Source organism: Macaca fascicularis, chromosome 8, assembly GCF_037993035.2.
Source record: "Macaca fascicularis isolate 582-1 chromosome 8, T2T-MFA8v1.1".
NCBI lineage: Eukaryota > Metazoa > Chordata > Mammalia > Primates > Cercopithecidae > Macaca > Macaca fascicularis.
Genome location: NC_088382.1, coordinates 7,026,415 through 7,044,277, shown reverse-complemented (window position 1 = coordinate 7,044,277; position 17,863 = coordinate 7,026,415). Strand labels below are relative to the sequence as shown.

Here is a 17,863-nt window from a genome sequence, read left to right as displayed (position 1 = left end):
TGCCAAACAAATTATCTGCCAAAATTACAATGTTAAACTGAAGAAAACAACATATAACTCGGTTGAAATTTTGGAAAAATACAGAGAAATTGTGACTGGGGAGAAATGGTTAGGGAAATTTTCTCATTGAAATAGAGGATCTTGGAGGGCTAAAGGGAACCCTCATGCTATCAACCAAAATCTCTGTTAAATTCCAAACATAAAATATCTTTTCTCACTGTTAAAAGATCTAAGCAGTCTCCACTAGTAGCCCCCGTCCTGGACACGGGAGCACTGCCCTGGCTGGCCGTCAGGTGCTCCCACAAGCATTGTTCAGACAGCGAGGAGGGCAATTGAGGACTCAGGGGCAGGAGATGGGGTGGTGGAGAGAAGGATGTAACCATCTAAAGTCCATTTTCCCTGCTGAAGCTACCCATGGAACTTTTAAATTGGGTGCAGATTTAAAAATTAATACAAAATATTTGATTAACCAGGGATGTATCAAATGTTCATAAATTACAGCTCCAAGTAGGAATGCCTAAGGAATTGTTCCTTCCATTTAATTGTCATCTGTGTCTATCAAAAAGACAGCCACTCTCATGCCTCTTCCAAACAGTCAAATATCATCCGAAGCCCTCATGGAAAATCTCAAGAGGCTTACGGATTTACTAATTCTAAACCTGTGTTTGCTCAAAGGACAGTGTCAACTACAATTTTTCATTTGCTTTTGTATTCCATTTATTTTTCTTTACAGCTTTGGGAGATGTGTATCATACTTCTATTCTTTTAATGATTATCTTGGAAATGGTTTATAGTTGAGGACTATTTACCATCCTTCTGAATAACACAAAGATTTTAGGACAGTGGTCCCCAGCCTTTTGGGCACCAGGGACCAGTTTTTCCATGGACCAGGGTGCAGGGGGATGGTTTCAGGATGATTTCAGCACATTACACGTATTGTGCATTTTATTTCTATTATTATTGTAATATATAATGAAATAATTATACAACTCACCATCATAGAGAATCAGTGGGTGTCCTGACTTGTTTTCCTGCAACTGGATAGTCCTATCTGGGGGTGATGGGAGACAGTGACAGATCATCAGGCATTAGATTTTTCAGAAGGAGCATGCGACCTAGATCCCTTGCATGCACAGTTCACAACAGGGTTCATGCTCCTATGAGAATCTAATGCCACCGTTGATCTGATCTGAGGTGGAGCTCAGGTGGTAATGTGAGCAGTGGGGAGTGGCTGTAAATACAGATGAAGTTTCGCTCACTCGCCTGCCCACGGCTCCTAACTCCTGCTGTGCAGCTCAGTCCTAACATATCCATTGGTGGCCTTGTTTTAGAATGGTTTTTCTCCACTGATCACTGCTAGCTTGTGTGCTGCTGGGATACAATATTTTGAATCAATCTCTGTTTTTAACCTCACAGATTATGCAATTCTCAGTGTCTGCTTAATATGTATTTAGATTAGTCATATGTTTACCATTTTGTTTAGTTGCCTAACTTCATTGCATTTCAGACTTTCTTTCTGGGAGTGTCTCATTCATCCTGAAGTACATCATTTAAATGTGCTTTTAAGTTTGGTGGCAAACAGTCTCAATTTCTGTTTATCTCAAAGTGCCTTTATTCTACCTCATTTTTGGTAGTTTCACTGGATTTGTGATTTTAAATCTATAATTATTTTCTAGCACATTGAAGGTATTTCACTTTCTTCCATATTCCATTGTTATTAAAAAGACTCCTCTCAGTCTTATTGACATTCTTTTGTGGATAATCTGGTTTTTCATGATTTCATCTATGTATGAATTTAATCTATTTATGAATTTCATCTATGTATTTCATCGTGTATGAATTTAATTTATTTCTCTTGCTTAATATATTATAGTGCTTCCTCAACTCTGAAAAATTATTGGCCATTATTTCTTAGTCTATTAAATATTCTTTAAATACTGCTGTCTTGCTGTTACTCTAATATTTAATTCTGAAACTTAGAATGAATATATGTTGGGCTTTATTTTTCATTTTCTTAACTTCTCTTGCATATTTTTAATTTGTCTTTCTGTTATGCCCCCTGAGCAATATCTTTGGATATAATTTCCAGTTTACAAATTCTCTTTTGAGCTGTGTCTAATTTGTTATTTATTTTATTTTTTTCAGAGACAGGGTCTTGCTCTGTTGCCCAGGCTGTAGCACAGTGGTGCTATCATAGCACACTGCAGTCTCTAATTAGCAGATTACATTTTCATAAAATGTTTTTTATCTTTGGCTATTTAAAAATTCAGGAGTTTCCCTCTTCCCTCCTCTTCCCTCCTCTCCCCTCCCCTCCCCTCCCCTCCTCTTTCTTTCTTTCTTTCTTTCTTTCTTTCTTTCTTTCTTTCTTTCTTTCTTTCTTTCTTTCTTTCTCTTTCTTGCTTTCTCTTTTTCTTTTCTGTCTCTCTCTCTCCCTCCCTCCCTCTCTTGCTCTCTTTTCCCTCGCTCCCTCTCTTGCTCTCTTTTCCCTCCCTTCCTTCCTTCCTTCCTTCCTTCCTTCCTTCCTTCCTTCCTTCCTTCCTTCCCTCCCTCCCTCCCTCCCTCCCTCCCTCCCTCCCTCCCTTCCTTCCTTCCTTCCTTCCTTCCTTCCTTCCTTCCTTCCTTCCTTCCTTCCTTCCTTCCTTTCTCTCTTTCTCTCTTTCTCTTCCTTCCTTCCTTCCTTCTTCCTTCTTCCTTGAACTTGCTATGTTGCCTAGGCTTACCACCTATTTACTTACTACCACTGCATAAGTCACTTATCTCTGTATCCATTTTGATTGTCTGAAGCTTGATATCGACTAGATTTCTCAGGAAAGGCTCATAGCAGTAATAGTCCCTGAGTTATGGCATGTTGATAACAATTTGTCTTTTATTAATTACATATAACATTCTTATTTCATGTATTCTTTCCTTAAGTACATTAATTATTATATGTTATTTTAGTATTGTATATTGTAATAGCATATAACATACAGTATTTGTATTATTTATTTGTATATATTTGTATTCTGTATGATTTATCTTATATATAAATATTACATATTAATAATGTGTGATTTCATTTTCTTATAGCGTAAAGAATGCTGTCGACAAGCGTGATGATAATTTATTTTTTTTTCCTTACACTTTACACACTTGTTTGGGATATCTGTTATAGACTGAATTGCATCCTCCCCAAATTTGTAAGTTGAAGCTCTAATCCCTAGGGTGACTGTACGTGGAGACAGAGCTTTTAAGGAGGTAATTAAGACCATAAGAGGGGCTGGTAATATAATATGATTGGTGTCCTTAAAAGAAAAGGAAGAGACATCAGGAATGCAGGTGCACAGGAAAGGCCATACAAGGATAGAATGAGATGGCCCTTTGCAGCCAAGGAGAGAGGACTTAGAAGAAATCATCCCCGCCAACACCTTGATCTTGGACTTCCAGCCTTCAGAACTGTGAGCAAACAAATTTATCTTGTTTAAGCCACCCAGGCTGTGTATTTTGTTATGCCAGCCTTAGGTAACTAATATAATGTCCAAAGGATTTTTTTCTTTTTTTTTTTAAGTTTAGTAATTTTACCATTTGGGGTCAATATTTTCAAGTGTGTGGTATAATTTTTCAATATGCAGCTTCAAATCCTTTTACAATTCAGTATTAAAAATTTGGTATATTTCTTATCATTTTTAGTATTCAGTCTTTCTTCTTTGCATTGGTATCTTCTTCGGGACCTCCTATGTTCTATCTCCTTTGCCTATCTTCAATATTTTCCACTTTTTCTGACAGATTTTTTTTTCATTTTTTTTACTTTTAAAACTTTCCTCATTGTCAGCTGGACGCAGTGGCTCACGCCTATAATCCCAGCACTTTGGGACACCAAGGCGGGCAGATCACTTGAGATCAGGAATTCGAGACCAGCCTGGCCAACATGGTGAAACCCCATTATCAACTAAAAATAGAAAAAAAAAAATTAGCCAGGCGTGGTGGTGCATGCCTGTAATCCCAGCTACTCGGGAGGCTGAAGCAGAATAATTGGTTGAGCCTGGGAGGTGGAGGTTGCAGAGAGTTGAGGTTGTGCCTCTGCACTCCAGCCTGGGCAACAGAGTGGACTCTGTCTCCAAAACAAACAAACAAAAAACAAAACAAAACAAAAAACTGTCTTCATTTTCACCTTCTGTTTTTCTTAGGGCATTACATGTTGTGTTTATTTGTTGTTTAGTCTTTTCTCCGGAAATGCATTTTTAAATTTTTAAATTCTTTTCTGATTGCTGTAACAATTCACATACTTTCATGTCTTACATAATTTTCTTAGAGTCTGTTAGCTTGTTCTGAAATAGGTTTTGATCTGTTTTGTGGCTGCAGGGGCAGAAAGGGGGTAATCACTTTCTTCTCCATCCTAAGGGTCATACCAATGTCCCTATAACAAAAGATAGATTAACATGAGAAAAGTGTAACAGATTTATTTGATCATAGTTTTATGTGATGTGGGAACCTTCAGAATGAACACCCAAAGATACAGGGTGAACTGTGCATTTCTATGCTTAGGTTTGACGAAGCACAGCCAGTCATGTCAAATTGTGATTGGATAGAAAGGGCCTGATTGAATGCAGTAGACGGTGTGGGGAAACTCAGCGAGTCCTCTGTGTTCAGATCTTTCTCAGCCTCTCTGTGCCACATTCCCTCCTCCTGGGCATAGGGTAGGGTCCCTCTACAATGAGGGTCTTAATTTCTTTATTGCCAGCTGTTACACAGAAAAGCAGGGGGAGGCTAGAGTCATATTTTTAGGCTTTATGGCTGGCCTTGAGGCAAAGGGGTTCTGGTTTTTATGACTCACCTCCAGAGAGGAGGAATTCTAGTTTCTATGGCTTCCCTCAGGGGAGCATGACGGGTGAGAGACAGGAGGGCAAGGGAAGGTCAGAGGGAAACTTGGCTTCTGAGGCTGCACTTTGGGCCTTCTGAGCCCGCACTTTGGGCCTTCTGAGCCCCACGATGGCCACATCTTTGTGTCTGCTCTTATTGTCTGTTAGGAGGTTATTCTCCTTCTTAGGACCTTTTTCTTGTAATAGTTTTGTATGGGATTTGAACTGGATATTTTCTGTTGCTTATTTTTATGTGAAATTCATTTGCCTGAGCCTTTAGGATGTGGCTGGTGTAGGAGGGCTCTTCTACCTTTGTGGGGCTCCCTCTTCTGCTGTTTTTGGTAATGTCCAAAAGCAGCATGGCTTCCTGTCTTGAGTTTTCCTGCATCTTTTTCTCAAAGCCTCTTTTGTCAACACCAGGAGACAGAAAACCAACTGTGGCCCACCAACAGTATTGTATAGCCTGTGCACTAAAAATGCTTTTTACATTTTTAAATGGTTGGAACAAACAAACAAAAGAGTACTATTTTGTCACACATGAAAACTGTATACAATTCAAACTTCAGTGTTCATAAATAAAGTTTTATTGGCACACAGCCATGCCCATTCATTTACATGTTATACGTGACTGCTTTTACCCTATAACCGCAGGGCTGAGTAGTAGCAGCAAGATCGGCTGGTCTTCAAAGCCTACGATGTTTACTATCTGGTCCATAACAGAGAGATTTGTTGGCCTGGTGTTGACCTTCTTTTTCTCTTGTCTCTGTCATGCCTGTCTTGACTGATTTTGATTCTACTCCCAGGAATTTCTCGTCGGGGTAGGGCCCTGGCCTGGACAGGCACTCAGATGGGTGAGTTTTGAGAGTTTATAGGAGATAGACAGCTCCAGACTCTTGGGCCCTTCCAGCTGTGGACCCCTTGCTCTCGATTACATGCGATTGCATTGGGCAAAACCCAGGCACTTTCCTCCAGTTGGCCCCGCTGGGCTCCCTGGTAATACAGAGTGAACAATGGAGAATAACCTGGAGCTGTGTGGGATTCCACTGTTCCCAGGCCCATCTGATGCTGCCCGGAGCTTCCTTCTTCCACCCGTGCAGACCCAGAAACCACATGGGGCTTGTGGCTGGCAGTGATTTGCCCCTTGTAAGGAGCTCGTAAGGCGTTGGCTAGGGTTTGCTACCCAGGCCATCTATTATTATGTGGGGACCTAAAAAGGTTTTTAAACAATATTAAATTCTAAGTTTTAAAAAATTTTTCTGTAAGTTCTATTTGCCTCCTTTTCAATTTCATCTTATCATTCCTGTTTCATTCTCATGGTTTTACATCCTTTATTCCTTTTAACATGTATCATCCATATCTGATGACGCCAACACTTGAAGTCTTGGTCTGTCTGGTTCTGTTATTTTTCCTAATGATTGTCTTGATGATTTATTTGGAATTTTTTTTTGTGTGTGTGTATATGTGTGTGTATATGTGTGTGCGTGTGTGTATATGTGTGTGCGTGTGTGTGTCTGTGTCTGTGTGTCTGTGCGTGTGCGTGTGTGTGTGCGCATGTGTGTATGTGTGCGTGCGTGTGTGTGCATGCATGTGTGTGTGCGTGTGAGTGTATGTGTGCGTGTATGTCTGCGTGCATGTGTGCGTGAGTGTGTGTGTGCGTGTGTGCGTGCGTGTGTGTGCGTGTGTCTGTGTGTGTGTCTGTGTGCGTGCATGTGTGTGCGTGTGTCTGTGTGTGTGTGCGTGTTTGTGTGTATCTGTGTGTGTGTGTCTGTGTGTGTGTGTGTGCACGTGCATTCCAGTTGATGGTCACGATATTGGTGGGAATCATCAGAAGCCCAGGTTGAGGGACATTCTTCCTGGAAGTTGTGTGTGCTTCTTCCAGGTGCCTAAGGATGTTGCTGACAAAGGACGTTGCTTTGTGTTTGCCTTTGTGCAGACGTTATCTTCCCCCTTCTTAACTTTCTTCCTAGGAGTCTAACCCTTCCAGAGTGTCAGCTTTATCAGGTTGGTCTCCATTCCAACTCTCTTGTCCCCGCCCACCTGCCACACACACACATATGAATGCACATATACATACATGCACGCGCACACACACACACAGATGCACACACGCCCTGTGCACACACAATGCTGGTTACCATGATGTTCCCCAGCTTCGATGTCAAACCGCTTCTCCACCTTATCTCCAGTAGGTAGAGCATTTCTCCACCTTTCTTAGGGTTTATCCATGATTCTCAAGGAAATTCTCTGTTGTTCACTCTGCATTTTCAGGTGTCCATTATAATGTTCATTATATTGCTGGAAACATAAGTCACTGATTTACTTTCCTGGATAACACAAATGGCTCGGTTTAGAAGCCTGATGATTACATTCTAGAATGTTTAATATGCCTAAAATGTGGTTATAAAATGATGGGCTTTGCCTTTAATTGGTCCTCCAACACTTCTCTGTTGAATGCCTTTGGCAACAAGAACTTGGCTTCTTTATGTCCACGGAGGGAACGCTCTGGGCTGGCTGAAGCACCAAGCGCCTTTTGCCTTTAGCTGGGGGAGCTGGTTCCTGTGAGGATGTGGATCCTCCTGAGACTGCTGACACTTTATGTCTGAGCCCGAGACTCCTCCAGTTCAACTCTGTCCCCCCACTCCTCCTGCATAGCCACTCAGGCAACAAGTCCTATTAATTTCACTTCCAAAGCACCTCTCTAACCCACCTTCTCCTTTCCATCTCTGTGAGCACTGTGTTTGGCACCTCAACATTTCTTGTCTGGAAAATGTCGAGAGCCTCTCTTAACCAGTCAATACTTATATCTGACCTGCATCCAAAGTTCCAGCGACCCTGAAGCCCGCGGACCTCCCCTCACCTCTGGGACTGGCATGGGCCTATCCCTTGGTCTCTTCCCCTCAGAACTCCTGTGCTTCGTTTGAAACCTACCTTGGAGAGCCAGGCATGGTGGCATGCACCTGTAGTTCCAGCCACTCAGAAGGCAGAGGCAGGAGGATCACTCGAGTGCAGGAGTTTGGGGCTGCAGTGAGCTATGATCAATGCCTCTGAATAGCCACTGCACTCCAGCCTGGGCAACATAGTGAGACCCCACCTAAAAAAAACCCACCTAACTTAGATGTCAATTTCTTCTGGAAGCATTTCCCAAACTCTTTTCCTTTCCGTTTAAAAGCAATCACCCTTTCTCAAAGCTGTCTGTCTCCCTGGTCTGCAGTGAACTTATCACACTGTGTTGTCATTTGTTTTCCAGTGTCATCCCCCTTCAAGGCTGTCAGCTCGCTGAGATAGGTGCTCTGTCTTCATTATTTCTGGCCCTTGGAGCCTGGTCATTGATACAGAAGAGCTGCCCGATAGACTTCTTACAGATTTTGGCTATTTTTGTTTGGTGTGAATCAAACTCCAGCATTTGCTGGAAGGTGACTGCAGGCACGGAGAGGGCACCACAAGCCCTTTGAATCCAGGGTTGGAAAAGCAGGTGGAGATGAGGACTTCAGTAGATTAAGCTGCAAAGTTATTGCTTTGAACAGTAATGTGGAAAAGATCCCCATCTCTTAAAAGTAGTATCCCTTTGCTTCTGGTGACAGGCTAACTTCAGTGGGTCCATCAATATTAGGGACCGTGGGGGTCATTTCACCAAATATCTTTGCTCCTTTTATTGAAGAAGTTAAACCCCTAAACTCCTCAAACTCAGATATGTTATGTGCTAAAGTCTAACTTGGACTCAAAGGATATTATAAAGTAGCTCCTGAATCTAATAAATCTTTAAAAAGGGGTGGTGTGGGAATTGCTCAAGAAAAGCAAAATGCCAAAGAGTTAAAAATAGCAGAATGCCTCTGTAAGTCTCTAACCGCTGCTCCACAATCTCTCCTGGGCTCTGCAGCCACAAGATGAGGTGACAGTCTTTTCATCACCCCTAGAAAAGGAGGTCAGTCTTGAGCCCGTTACCTCCTACTGTGCCATCAGCCCTGTCCCCACACAGCATCCCCAGTTGTTTTTGGAACGAAACTTATGTGAGTCACAGCCCTGCGGCCCCTACCATCACAGCATCACACACTCAGGACAAAGAGTCCTCTTTTCTGTGACCAGTTCCCAATAAATTCAGGTTGGGTTTCTCGCCGTTGGCTGAGTACATTATCTGGCTGATAACTGGCTCCTGGTGCCAAGCTCTGAGGTCTGGCAGTGCCTTCCTTCCCGCCCTCCCAGGGCCCCTGGGGTGGCCGTGGCTGACAGAGCTGCTGCTGTTGCCCCTTGTTCTCCTCTCCTGTTGACAGACAGCAGCCCAGAGAGCCCCAGGATGGCGTTCCTCCCCTTGAGCGCCTCCTCCTCAGCGCTGGCTGAGGTTTCATTGGCTGGCTCACGGGAGAGTTCCTCCCCTCCAGCACTCCCGTCTCAGTGTTATCTGAAGTTTTTTCTTCTTCTTCTTCTTTTTTTTTTTTTTTGCTCTGTCACCCAGGCTGGAGTTCACACCATTCTCCTGCCTAGGCCTCCCGAGTAGCTGGGACTACAGGCGCCCACCACCACGCCCGACTAGTTTTTTTGTATTTTTAGTAGAGACATGGTTTCACCATGTTGGCCAGGATGATCTCGATCTCCTGACCTCATGATCCACCCACCTCGGCCTCTCAAAGTGTTGGAATTACAGGCGTGAGCCACGGCTCCCGGCCTGTCTGAGGTTTCATTGGCTGGCTCACGGGAGAGAATACTGAATTAGCTTTTTCAGTAAATCGTCTATCTGGAATATTAAAGATGGAACAACTATGAGTTCCCATAGGTAAGCTGTGAAACCAAACATTTAAAAAATTGAAACCAGATTAATGAAATTGACAGCTCCCACCAGTATCTTAGAGTTCTAGGTGGAGCTTAGTCCCTGGAAGGTCCTGAAGCTTTGGGAAAATAATAACGCCTAGACTGGGAACTCATACCAAACAAAATAATAGTTTAGGCTGAAGAATATTTGTATGCTCTTGTGTAGTTTCAGGTCAATAATTCTAATTATTGTCTCCATTAAGGGGTTAAATATTAGAAGGATAAAAGTAGATACTGTCTTCCCGGCACAAAAATTTATAGTTTTAAATAAAGTAGTAGAAGAATTAGAATTGAGAACACTGAACATAACAGTTTAATTACAACCACAGATAACTTTAAAATAGGCAAATTCCAGCCTTACATTATGGTCAATTAAGTATTTGTCAAACAGACACAATAATGATAAGTTCTCTATTCTTTCCCTGTTGTTTGAATTGTTTGGAGTCAGGCCTGTTGGCTATGCATTTCTTAATCTGTGCTGGGGGTTCCTACCAGTCAGTGTCTGATCCGTGTCTTTGAGTCAGCATAATTCACTGAATACTGCAAACTGAAATGCCTTTGCTCATTCTGCCTTTCAGAAGGGCATCGACCCCCTGACCATCATCCTGTGCTCTCAGGCACCAGACAGGGAGTATTGTGAATATTGCCAGTTGAAGAAACCATGGCGCTGAGAAGACAAGCGCCTCATCTGAGGTCTCAGGCTGGGTGCCCCTGAGAACCCATGGTCAGTGCATCTGTCTTGGATTTAGTGTGAGGCAATCAGGGGCCAGTGTTGGTAGCAGAGTAAGGTCTCCTCAGAGATGTTCTAATCTGAAAATCCGTGAATATGTTTCCTTCCATGGCCATGGGGGGATTCAGGTGGTAGGTGGAAAAGGTACTAGTCAGCTGACTTTAAAACAAAGAAGTCCACCTGGGTTATTTTGAGGAGCCCAGGGTAATCAATGTAATCACAAGGGTGTCTAATTGGGGAAGAGAGGGCAGAAGAGTGAGCGTCAGAGTGAAGTAACATGAGCACGACTCCCCTATCATTGCTGGCTCTGAAGATGGAGGAAGGGGCCGTGAGCCAAGGAAGGCGGCACCTCTAGATCCCAGAAGAGCCAAGAAACGCATTCCCACCCAGGGCCTTCAGAAAGGAAGGAATCTCTGCTGACACCTTGATTTTAATGAAATCATTTTGACCTCCAGAAAGGAAGGGAACATAGGAGGTGGAAGAGAAGGAAAAAGAATTGAGTTGAATATAGAAAAATAAATTTAAAGAACAAAGAGAAGCAAAGAAGGGGAGGAACAATCACATTGGAGGGAAGGGAGCAGAGATGAGAGATGTTTGGGATCTTGATTTTTGGTTAACAAATAGCTTTACTTCTCAGCAATGTAATCCCCTAAAGAGGTTCTACTCAGATCTATTGTTCTTAGCTAGCTTTCGACAGTTAGCTAACCAGTGACTTCTTGAAATATGTTATCTTCTTAGATTCTGTGACTTTGAATTCTCTATCATGGGTAGTGTTAAAGCGAACTAAATGTGGCCAGAGAAGGACTCCAGTACTTTTGCATTTGAGTCCTTGTGGACGAACTGCGATCTAACATAACAGGTAGACAAGAGTGAGAACCTAACCTAGGAGTATGCACCTGTCACAACAGCTGAGTCTTGGCCAATCCCAGCAGCCGTACTTCAACCATTTATATGTTGCTGAGTGTTCAAACTGTGTTTAAATCAGGCAAATGCTGAGCTGTAACCAACCCAGTTGTTTCTGTACATTACCCCTGATTTCTGTACATCACTTCCCGTTGTTTGGTCTATAGATCTTCCACCATGTGGCTGTGCTGGAGTCTCTCTAAATTTGCTGTGATTCTCGGGGCTGCCCGATTCACCGTTAATTACCCAATGAAGGTCCTTTAAATTTAACTTGGCTGAAGTATTTGTTTTGACCGTACACACAGCTTCTCTACGTTTAGCAGATCTAATGTTTGGAGTTTCCTATGGCTAAAGCTTGGGGCTGTGTCGCTTTTTCCTTCCAGGTGAGCTTATCAGTTCCCAAGACATAAAGGACACACACACCTACTGGTTTGTTCTCATGCAGCGTCTGGACCACACACACACACACACACACACACCCCACTCGGCTTCACATCTTAATCTGGATGTCACTCAAACCTCTCAAACATAACATGTTCAACATAGGATTTTCTTTTTTTTTGGAGGCAACCTCTGCCTCCCAGGTTCAAGTGATTCTACTGCCTCAGCCTCCCAAATAGCTGGGACTACAGGCGCCTGCCACTACACCCAGCTAATTGTTTTGTATTTTTAGTAGAGATGGGGTTTCGCCTTATTGCCCAGGCTGGTCTTGAACTCCTAAGCTCAGGCAACCTGCCCACCACTGGCCTCCCAAAGTGCTAGGATTACAGCTGTGAGCCACTGCACCCGGCCTCAACATGGGATTTTAAGTTTTTTCTCTTGTCATGCCTTGTATTATTATTTCCAATTATTCTTTCCTCTTCCATGAAAGAGGATTAAACATCCCACCCAGTTCCTAGTTACTTACATACCTTCTTGGGGAAGGGTCCACTTACCAGGCTTGCCATGTGTGGTGTAACAAAAATGTATCTGTTCATCTGTTAAATGAGGCTAATAGATACCTGTTCTTGGTCCCTAGTTCCTGGCACAGAGCTTCAGAAACCCTTGTAATGTCCTGAGCAATAGGAATGTCTTTGTGATGCTAATGACCCCTGGTAGCCCCTAGATGGCTTCAGGATGGGGGCTGGTCACCAGAAGGACCAAGCACTTGCTTAGAAAGTTGGGACTTGGGTTGATCACAACCATGGGGATGGAGGAGAGAACCAGAGATTGAGGTCAATCAACCAATTTAATAAATTTAATCAATCTCATGCCCACATAATGACACATCAATAAAAAACGCTGCAGCACAGGCTTGGTGGAAGTTCTTTAGAGGAGCTGATGAATGCATCGATTGATGTCCTGGCCCTGGGAGGGTGATGTGTTCAGATTCCACGGGGAGAGGGCATCAAAATTTTGCATTCCCTCCCAAACTTCATCCTATTTGATTGCAATTTTTGATTTAAGTCTGTTTTTGCTGAATTATAACTAATTATTTCTAATATAACCTCTAATGTAACATCACCTTTTAGATTTTCTTTTACCTTCCATTGTTATTATTGTCATATGTTTCCAAAATTCTTCAAGATAAAAACTTAAAGGAAGTGTGGTGAGTAGTTACATTTCCCTTTCATGCCTAACATTGTTTTCTTCCTTCCTTTCTTTCAACCTTGGTCAAACTTTCAGAAATTTGCCTATTTTATTAGTCTTCTCAAAGAATCACCTTTTGATTATTTATTTTGATTTTGTTAGTTTCTGCTATCTATTATTTTCTTCCTATCACTTTCTTTGATTTACTATGTGGTTATTTCTCCAATTTCTTTCTTTCTTTTCTTTTTTTTTTTTGAGATGGCGTCTTGCTCTGTTGCCCAGGCTAGAGTGTAGTGGCGAGATCTCAGCTCATTGCAACCTCTGCTTCTTGGGTTCAAGTGATTCTCCTGCCTCAGCCTCCCAAGTAGCTGGGACCGCAAGCGTGTGCCACCACGCCTGGCTAATGTTTTGTATTTTTAGTAGAGACGGGGTTTCACCGTGTTAGCCAGGATAGTCTTGATCTCCTGACCTCGTGTTCCACCCGCCTCGGCCTCCCAAAGTTCTGAGATTACAGGCCTGAGCCACCGTGCCCGGCCCTCCCCAGTTTATTTCATTCAATATTTAGCTAACAGATGTTTAGGTTTCTTCCCCCTTTATGAATAATATAAGCAATTAAGGCTATATAGGCCCCTCTAACTATTGCATTAGGTATGTCCCAGAAGGTTTTATTTCAGTTCTAAATATTTTATCATTTCCATTATTATTTCTTTTGATGTATCAATTATTTATGTTTTCAAACTACAAATATAGTTTTTGGACTTCTTTGAGACAGAGTCTTACTGTGTCACCCAGGCTGGAGTGCAATGGTGCGATCTGGGCACACTGCAAACTCCGCCTCCTGGTTCAAGTTGATTCTCGTGCCTCAGCCTCCTGAGTGGTCAGATTACAGGTGTGTGCCACCATGCCTGCGAATTTTTTTGTAGTTTTAGTAGAGATGGGCTTTTACCATGGTGGCCAGGCTGGTCTCGAACTCTTGGCTTCAAGTGATCTGCCTACCTCAGCCTCCCAAAGTGCTGGGATTACAGATGTGAGCCACTGTGCCCAGCCTAGTTTTTGGACTTCGTCATACAATTACTTTCCTACATTACGTTTATTTCAGAAAACATGGCCTGTATGACCATGTATGAACTTAAACTTGTTGAGTCTCTTTTTTACTCTTCCTGATTGGAGCTCTGGGCTGGTCTGGCTTCTCTGGCCTCCTATGCAGTGTTTCCTAGTCCTCTTCCTCTCAGTGAGTCCTTCCAGAATTTGGCTTTTCTTTAGGGGGTCTCAGCTGCAATGCCAGTGACTTTTCACTTCCTCATCTGCTTCCTCATCTGCTTCCTCATCTGCTGATCCTGTGTGACATTAAAACCCAAGTTTGTGCTCCCCAAGAGCCTGCTCTGCCCTACCCGGCAGCGGCCGGGCCCCAGGACCCGGACTCAGCATCCCGGCTGGTTCTCTCTTGACTCCCACCGACTGGGGATTTCCATTCTTTATTAGGAGTTCTGCACTGCTTTTAGAAGGAAGCTTGTGACATTTCCGTCAGTATCTGTAGGTCTGTTGTGCAGAAGGGTGTTTAGGTTTAGGTCATTATATCCACTCCATGCTTTTTCGAACATTGAGACCATTGTGTTTATTTTTCTTTTCTCTTTCCATTCTCTCCAAACAGAAACTGTACTTCTCGATATGATTCCCTCTAAGTAGAGAACGGTTCACACAAGGAAGCAATGACAAGAAAAGCACAAACATGAATGTTCCCTTTATCTGCAATTAAGTCACTACTTGTTATGTGAAATAAAGTAACAAGTTATTAATGGCAGAATTATAGAAGTGGAAGGCAGATGAGTGGTTGCCAGGAGTTAAGGAAGGGACAGAAGCTGGTGGGTTCTGTGGTTATAAAAGGGCCTCAGGACAGAACCTTCTGGTCACGGAGCTGCTGTGTCTTCCTTACGGTGGTGGTTACACGAGTTTACATACTAAACAGACAAACGCTCGCACAGACCTCAAATACACGGATGCCTGGAGAAGTTATACCAGGCTCCCGGTTGGCATAGATGTGCTTTTATTTTTATTTATTTTTTATTTTTTGAGATGGAGTCTCCTTCTGTCACCCAGGGTGGAGTGCAGTGGTGCAATCTTGGCTCACTGCAACCTCTGCCTCCTGGGTTCAAGCGATTCTCCTGCCTCAGCCTCCTTAGATGTACTTTTAAACCCAGTTATCTAAAAAAGGGTCTTGCTGGCCAGGCGCGGTGGCTCATGCCTGTAATCCCAGGACTTTGGGAGGCTGAGGCGGGCAGATCACAAAGGTCAGGATATCGAGACCATCCTGGCTAACACGGTGAAACCCCGTCTCTACTAAAAATACAAAAAATTAGCTGGGCATGGTGGCTGGTGCCTGTACTCCCAGCTACTCCGGAGGCTGAGGCAGGAGAATGGCATGAACCCGGGAGGTGGAGCTTGCAGTGAGCTGAGATCGTGCCACTGCAATCCAGCCTGGGCGACAGAGCGAGTCTCAAAAACAAACAAACAAACAAACAAAAAACAGGGGTCTTGTCCCAGATGCCAAGAGCGAGTTCTTGGATCTCACATGGGAAAGAATTCAGGGCAAGTCGCAGAGTAAAGTTAAAACTGCTTATTAGAAACTATTACAGAGTAGGGTGTCCTCGAAAAGCAAGGAGCACCTTAAACGTAATGCTTGCCTATATAGCATATTAAGGCAAAGAAGAGTGTAATTTATTACAAAGATTTGTGATCAGCTTGCAACAGGCTATTAATAGTTATTTTCTTGTGCAACTATTGATTTCAGCAAGAATTTATGAATGTGTTGTTGTTATCTCTAAAGCGAACCCTATTCTTAAACTAGGAATGCTTTTTGTTCTTCAAATACCAGGACATTTCCTTAAGTTTTAGTTCTTTACGTAGGTAGTCAACCTGTTCCCTCAACTATAAACATTTTGTGACGGAGAGTGCTCAACCCCCAGGGAATGTCCCCCAGCAGGTTTGGCTTTATCCAGCCTTTATTCAGGATGGAGTCACCCTGGTTAGGACGCCTCTGACCATTCCGATGTTCTCATAATCAGTGCCCAATACCTTGATAAGAATCTCACAAGGTATTTGCAACACTGTAAAAAATAGCAATTTGGTTTAACAAGACATTACATCTTGTGCAGAAGTAAATGAAATATACATTTATAACATCCTATCGAGTATTCTAACTCCCTGCTACTGAAACTGCATCAACATCACTGGAGAGCTTGTAGAATACAACCTTTGCAGTGAGCCATGAGCATGCCACTGTACTCCAGCCGGGTAACAGAGGGAGACCTATCTTGAAAGAAAGAAGAGAGAGAGAGAGGAGAGAGAGAAGGAAGGAGGAGAGGGGAGGAGAGGGGAGGGGAGGGGAGGGGAGAGAAATGCAGCCTTTCTAGCCCCAGATGTACTGAAGTAGAATCTACCAGTTAACAATATCCCCAGGTGATCTGCATTTGTGATAAAGTTTGAGATGCATTTGTCCAAATCCTTTATTAAATTGGTATGCTTAGATTTTTCTCATATAATCTTCAAATGAAATTATAAGGGGCATGATTATGAACAATTATCTAGCAATGATATCTCTTAAGTCCTTAGATGGCATTTCCAAAAACATGAGATAACATTTACTGTAATTCAAGGTGAAAAATGTTTCATCAAAGACTGTGCCAATGTCTGCCCAAAATAATGGGAGCAGCTACAAGGAACACAAAGACGCTCTCAGGGACCGTCAAAGGAAGTCTCATTTGTGACATCTCTGCAATGTGCTGCGTTTCACTTTCGAAGACGTTTTCCGAGTTTGATCAAAGTTCTCCGTCGTGCATAGACCATTTCGGTTTGGGACATCTTGGGTGCACAGAGAGGAAGCCTTGTGGGTCAGGAGTTCTGGTATTGCGATTCTTTGCATGAGTTACTGCTCATGGGTGGCATGACTTTCGAGGTCTCGGCTTCTTTGTCAGTGATAGGAGAGACTGAGCCAGACCAGCAGGTTTCAGGCAATCTCAGAAGTATCTACAAAGGCACTGTGCAGCTTACCCTTGTACAGAGAAAGATGAGATCCTTGGGTGAGGATCTGAAACCCTCGTGTGACCACCTCCCACGCCAGCTTAATGAGAGCAGTCCTGATACCATGTTTTTACCTATTGTATTTCTTTGTGCATCCTCATTTGAACAAAGGATGTTGCTATTGAAAGAAGGCTGAGAACAAATGTCTATTAAGGAAGGTCTCATGGAAATACTTTGATTCTAAGTTTAAGGACCATGTAGTTACCCTGAAGTCAATGGGACACAGAACACATATAGCACTGAGGATAGTGACCTCAGTAAACATTGCAAGATTGATCATTAATTGTCATCTGTAGGATGCAGTAAATTCCTCTTCAAAGTTTAGCCTGTTCATGTCTTTTAAAATTTAAGAGGGAGAAAATTGTTAAGTACAATGAGTTCTCTGAGTTCCTCTCCAAAGAACCAATGTGTCAGGATGTTCGGCTGTTCTTTGTTCTCCACTTTAAAGTTTAACTTTCTCGTTCTTTACGTCTGTTTGCCCCTAGTTTCAGTAAACAACTCCCTCCTAGCCTCTATCACCTGCTCTGTCCTTAGTCACCTGTTCTGTCCTTAGTCACCTGTTCTGTGCCTAGTCATCCATAGTCACCTGCTCTGTCCTTAGTCATCCATAGTCACCTGCTCTGTCCTTAGTCATCCTTAGTCATCTGCTCTGTCCTTAGTCACCTGTTTTGTCTTTAGTCACCTGCTCTGGTCTTAGTCATTCTTAGTCACCTGCTCTGTCCTTAGTCACCTTTAGTCACCTGTTCTATCCTTAGTCATTGTTAGTCACCTGCTCTGTCCTTAGTCACCTACTCTATCCTTAGTCAACCTTAGTCATCTGCTCTGTCCTTAGTCACCTGTTCTGTCCTTAGTCATCCATAGTCACCTGTTGTGTCCTTAGTCACCCTTAGTCACCTGTTTGGTCGTTAGTCACCTGCTCTGTCCTTGGTCACCTGTTCTGTCC

General features: G+C 43.0%; 1 long non-coding RNA gene across 5 annotated transcripts in view; it reads left to right on the top strand.

The window, feature by feature from the left end:
* Positions 1-17,863, top strand: part of LOC141407550 (uncharacterized) — a 100,850-nt gene that overhangs the window by 39,743 nt on the left and 43,244 nt on the right. The window lies entirely within an intron of this gene.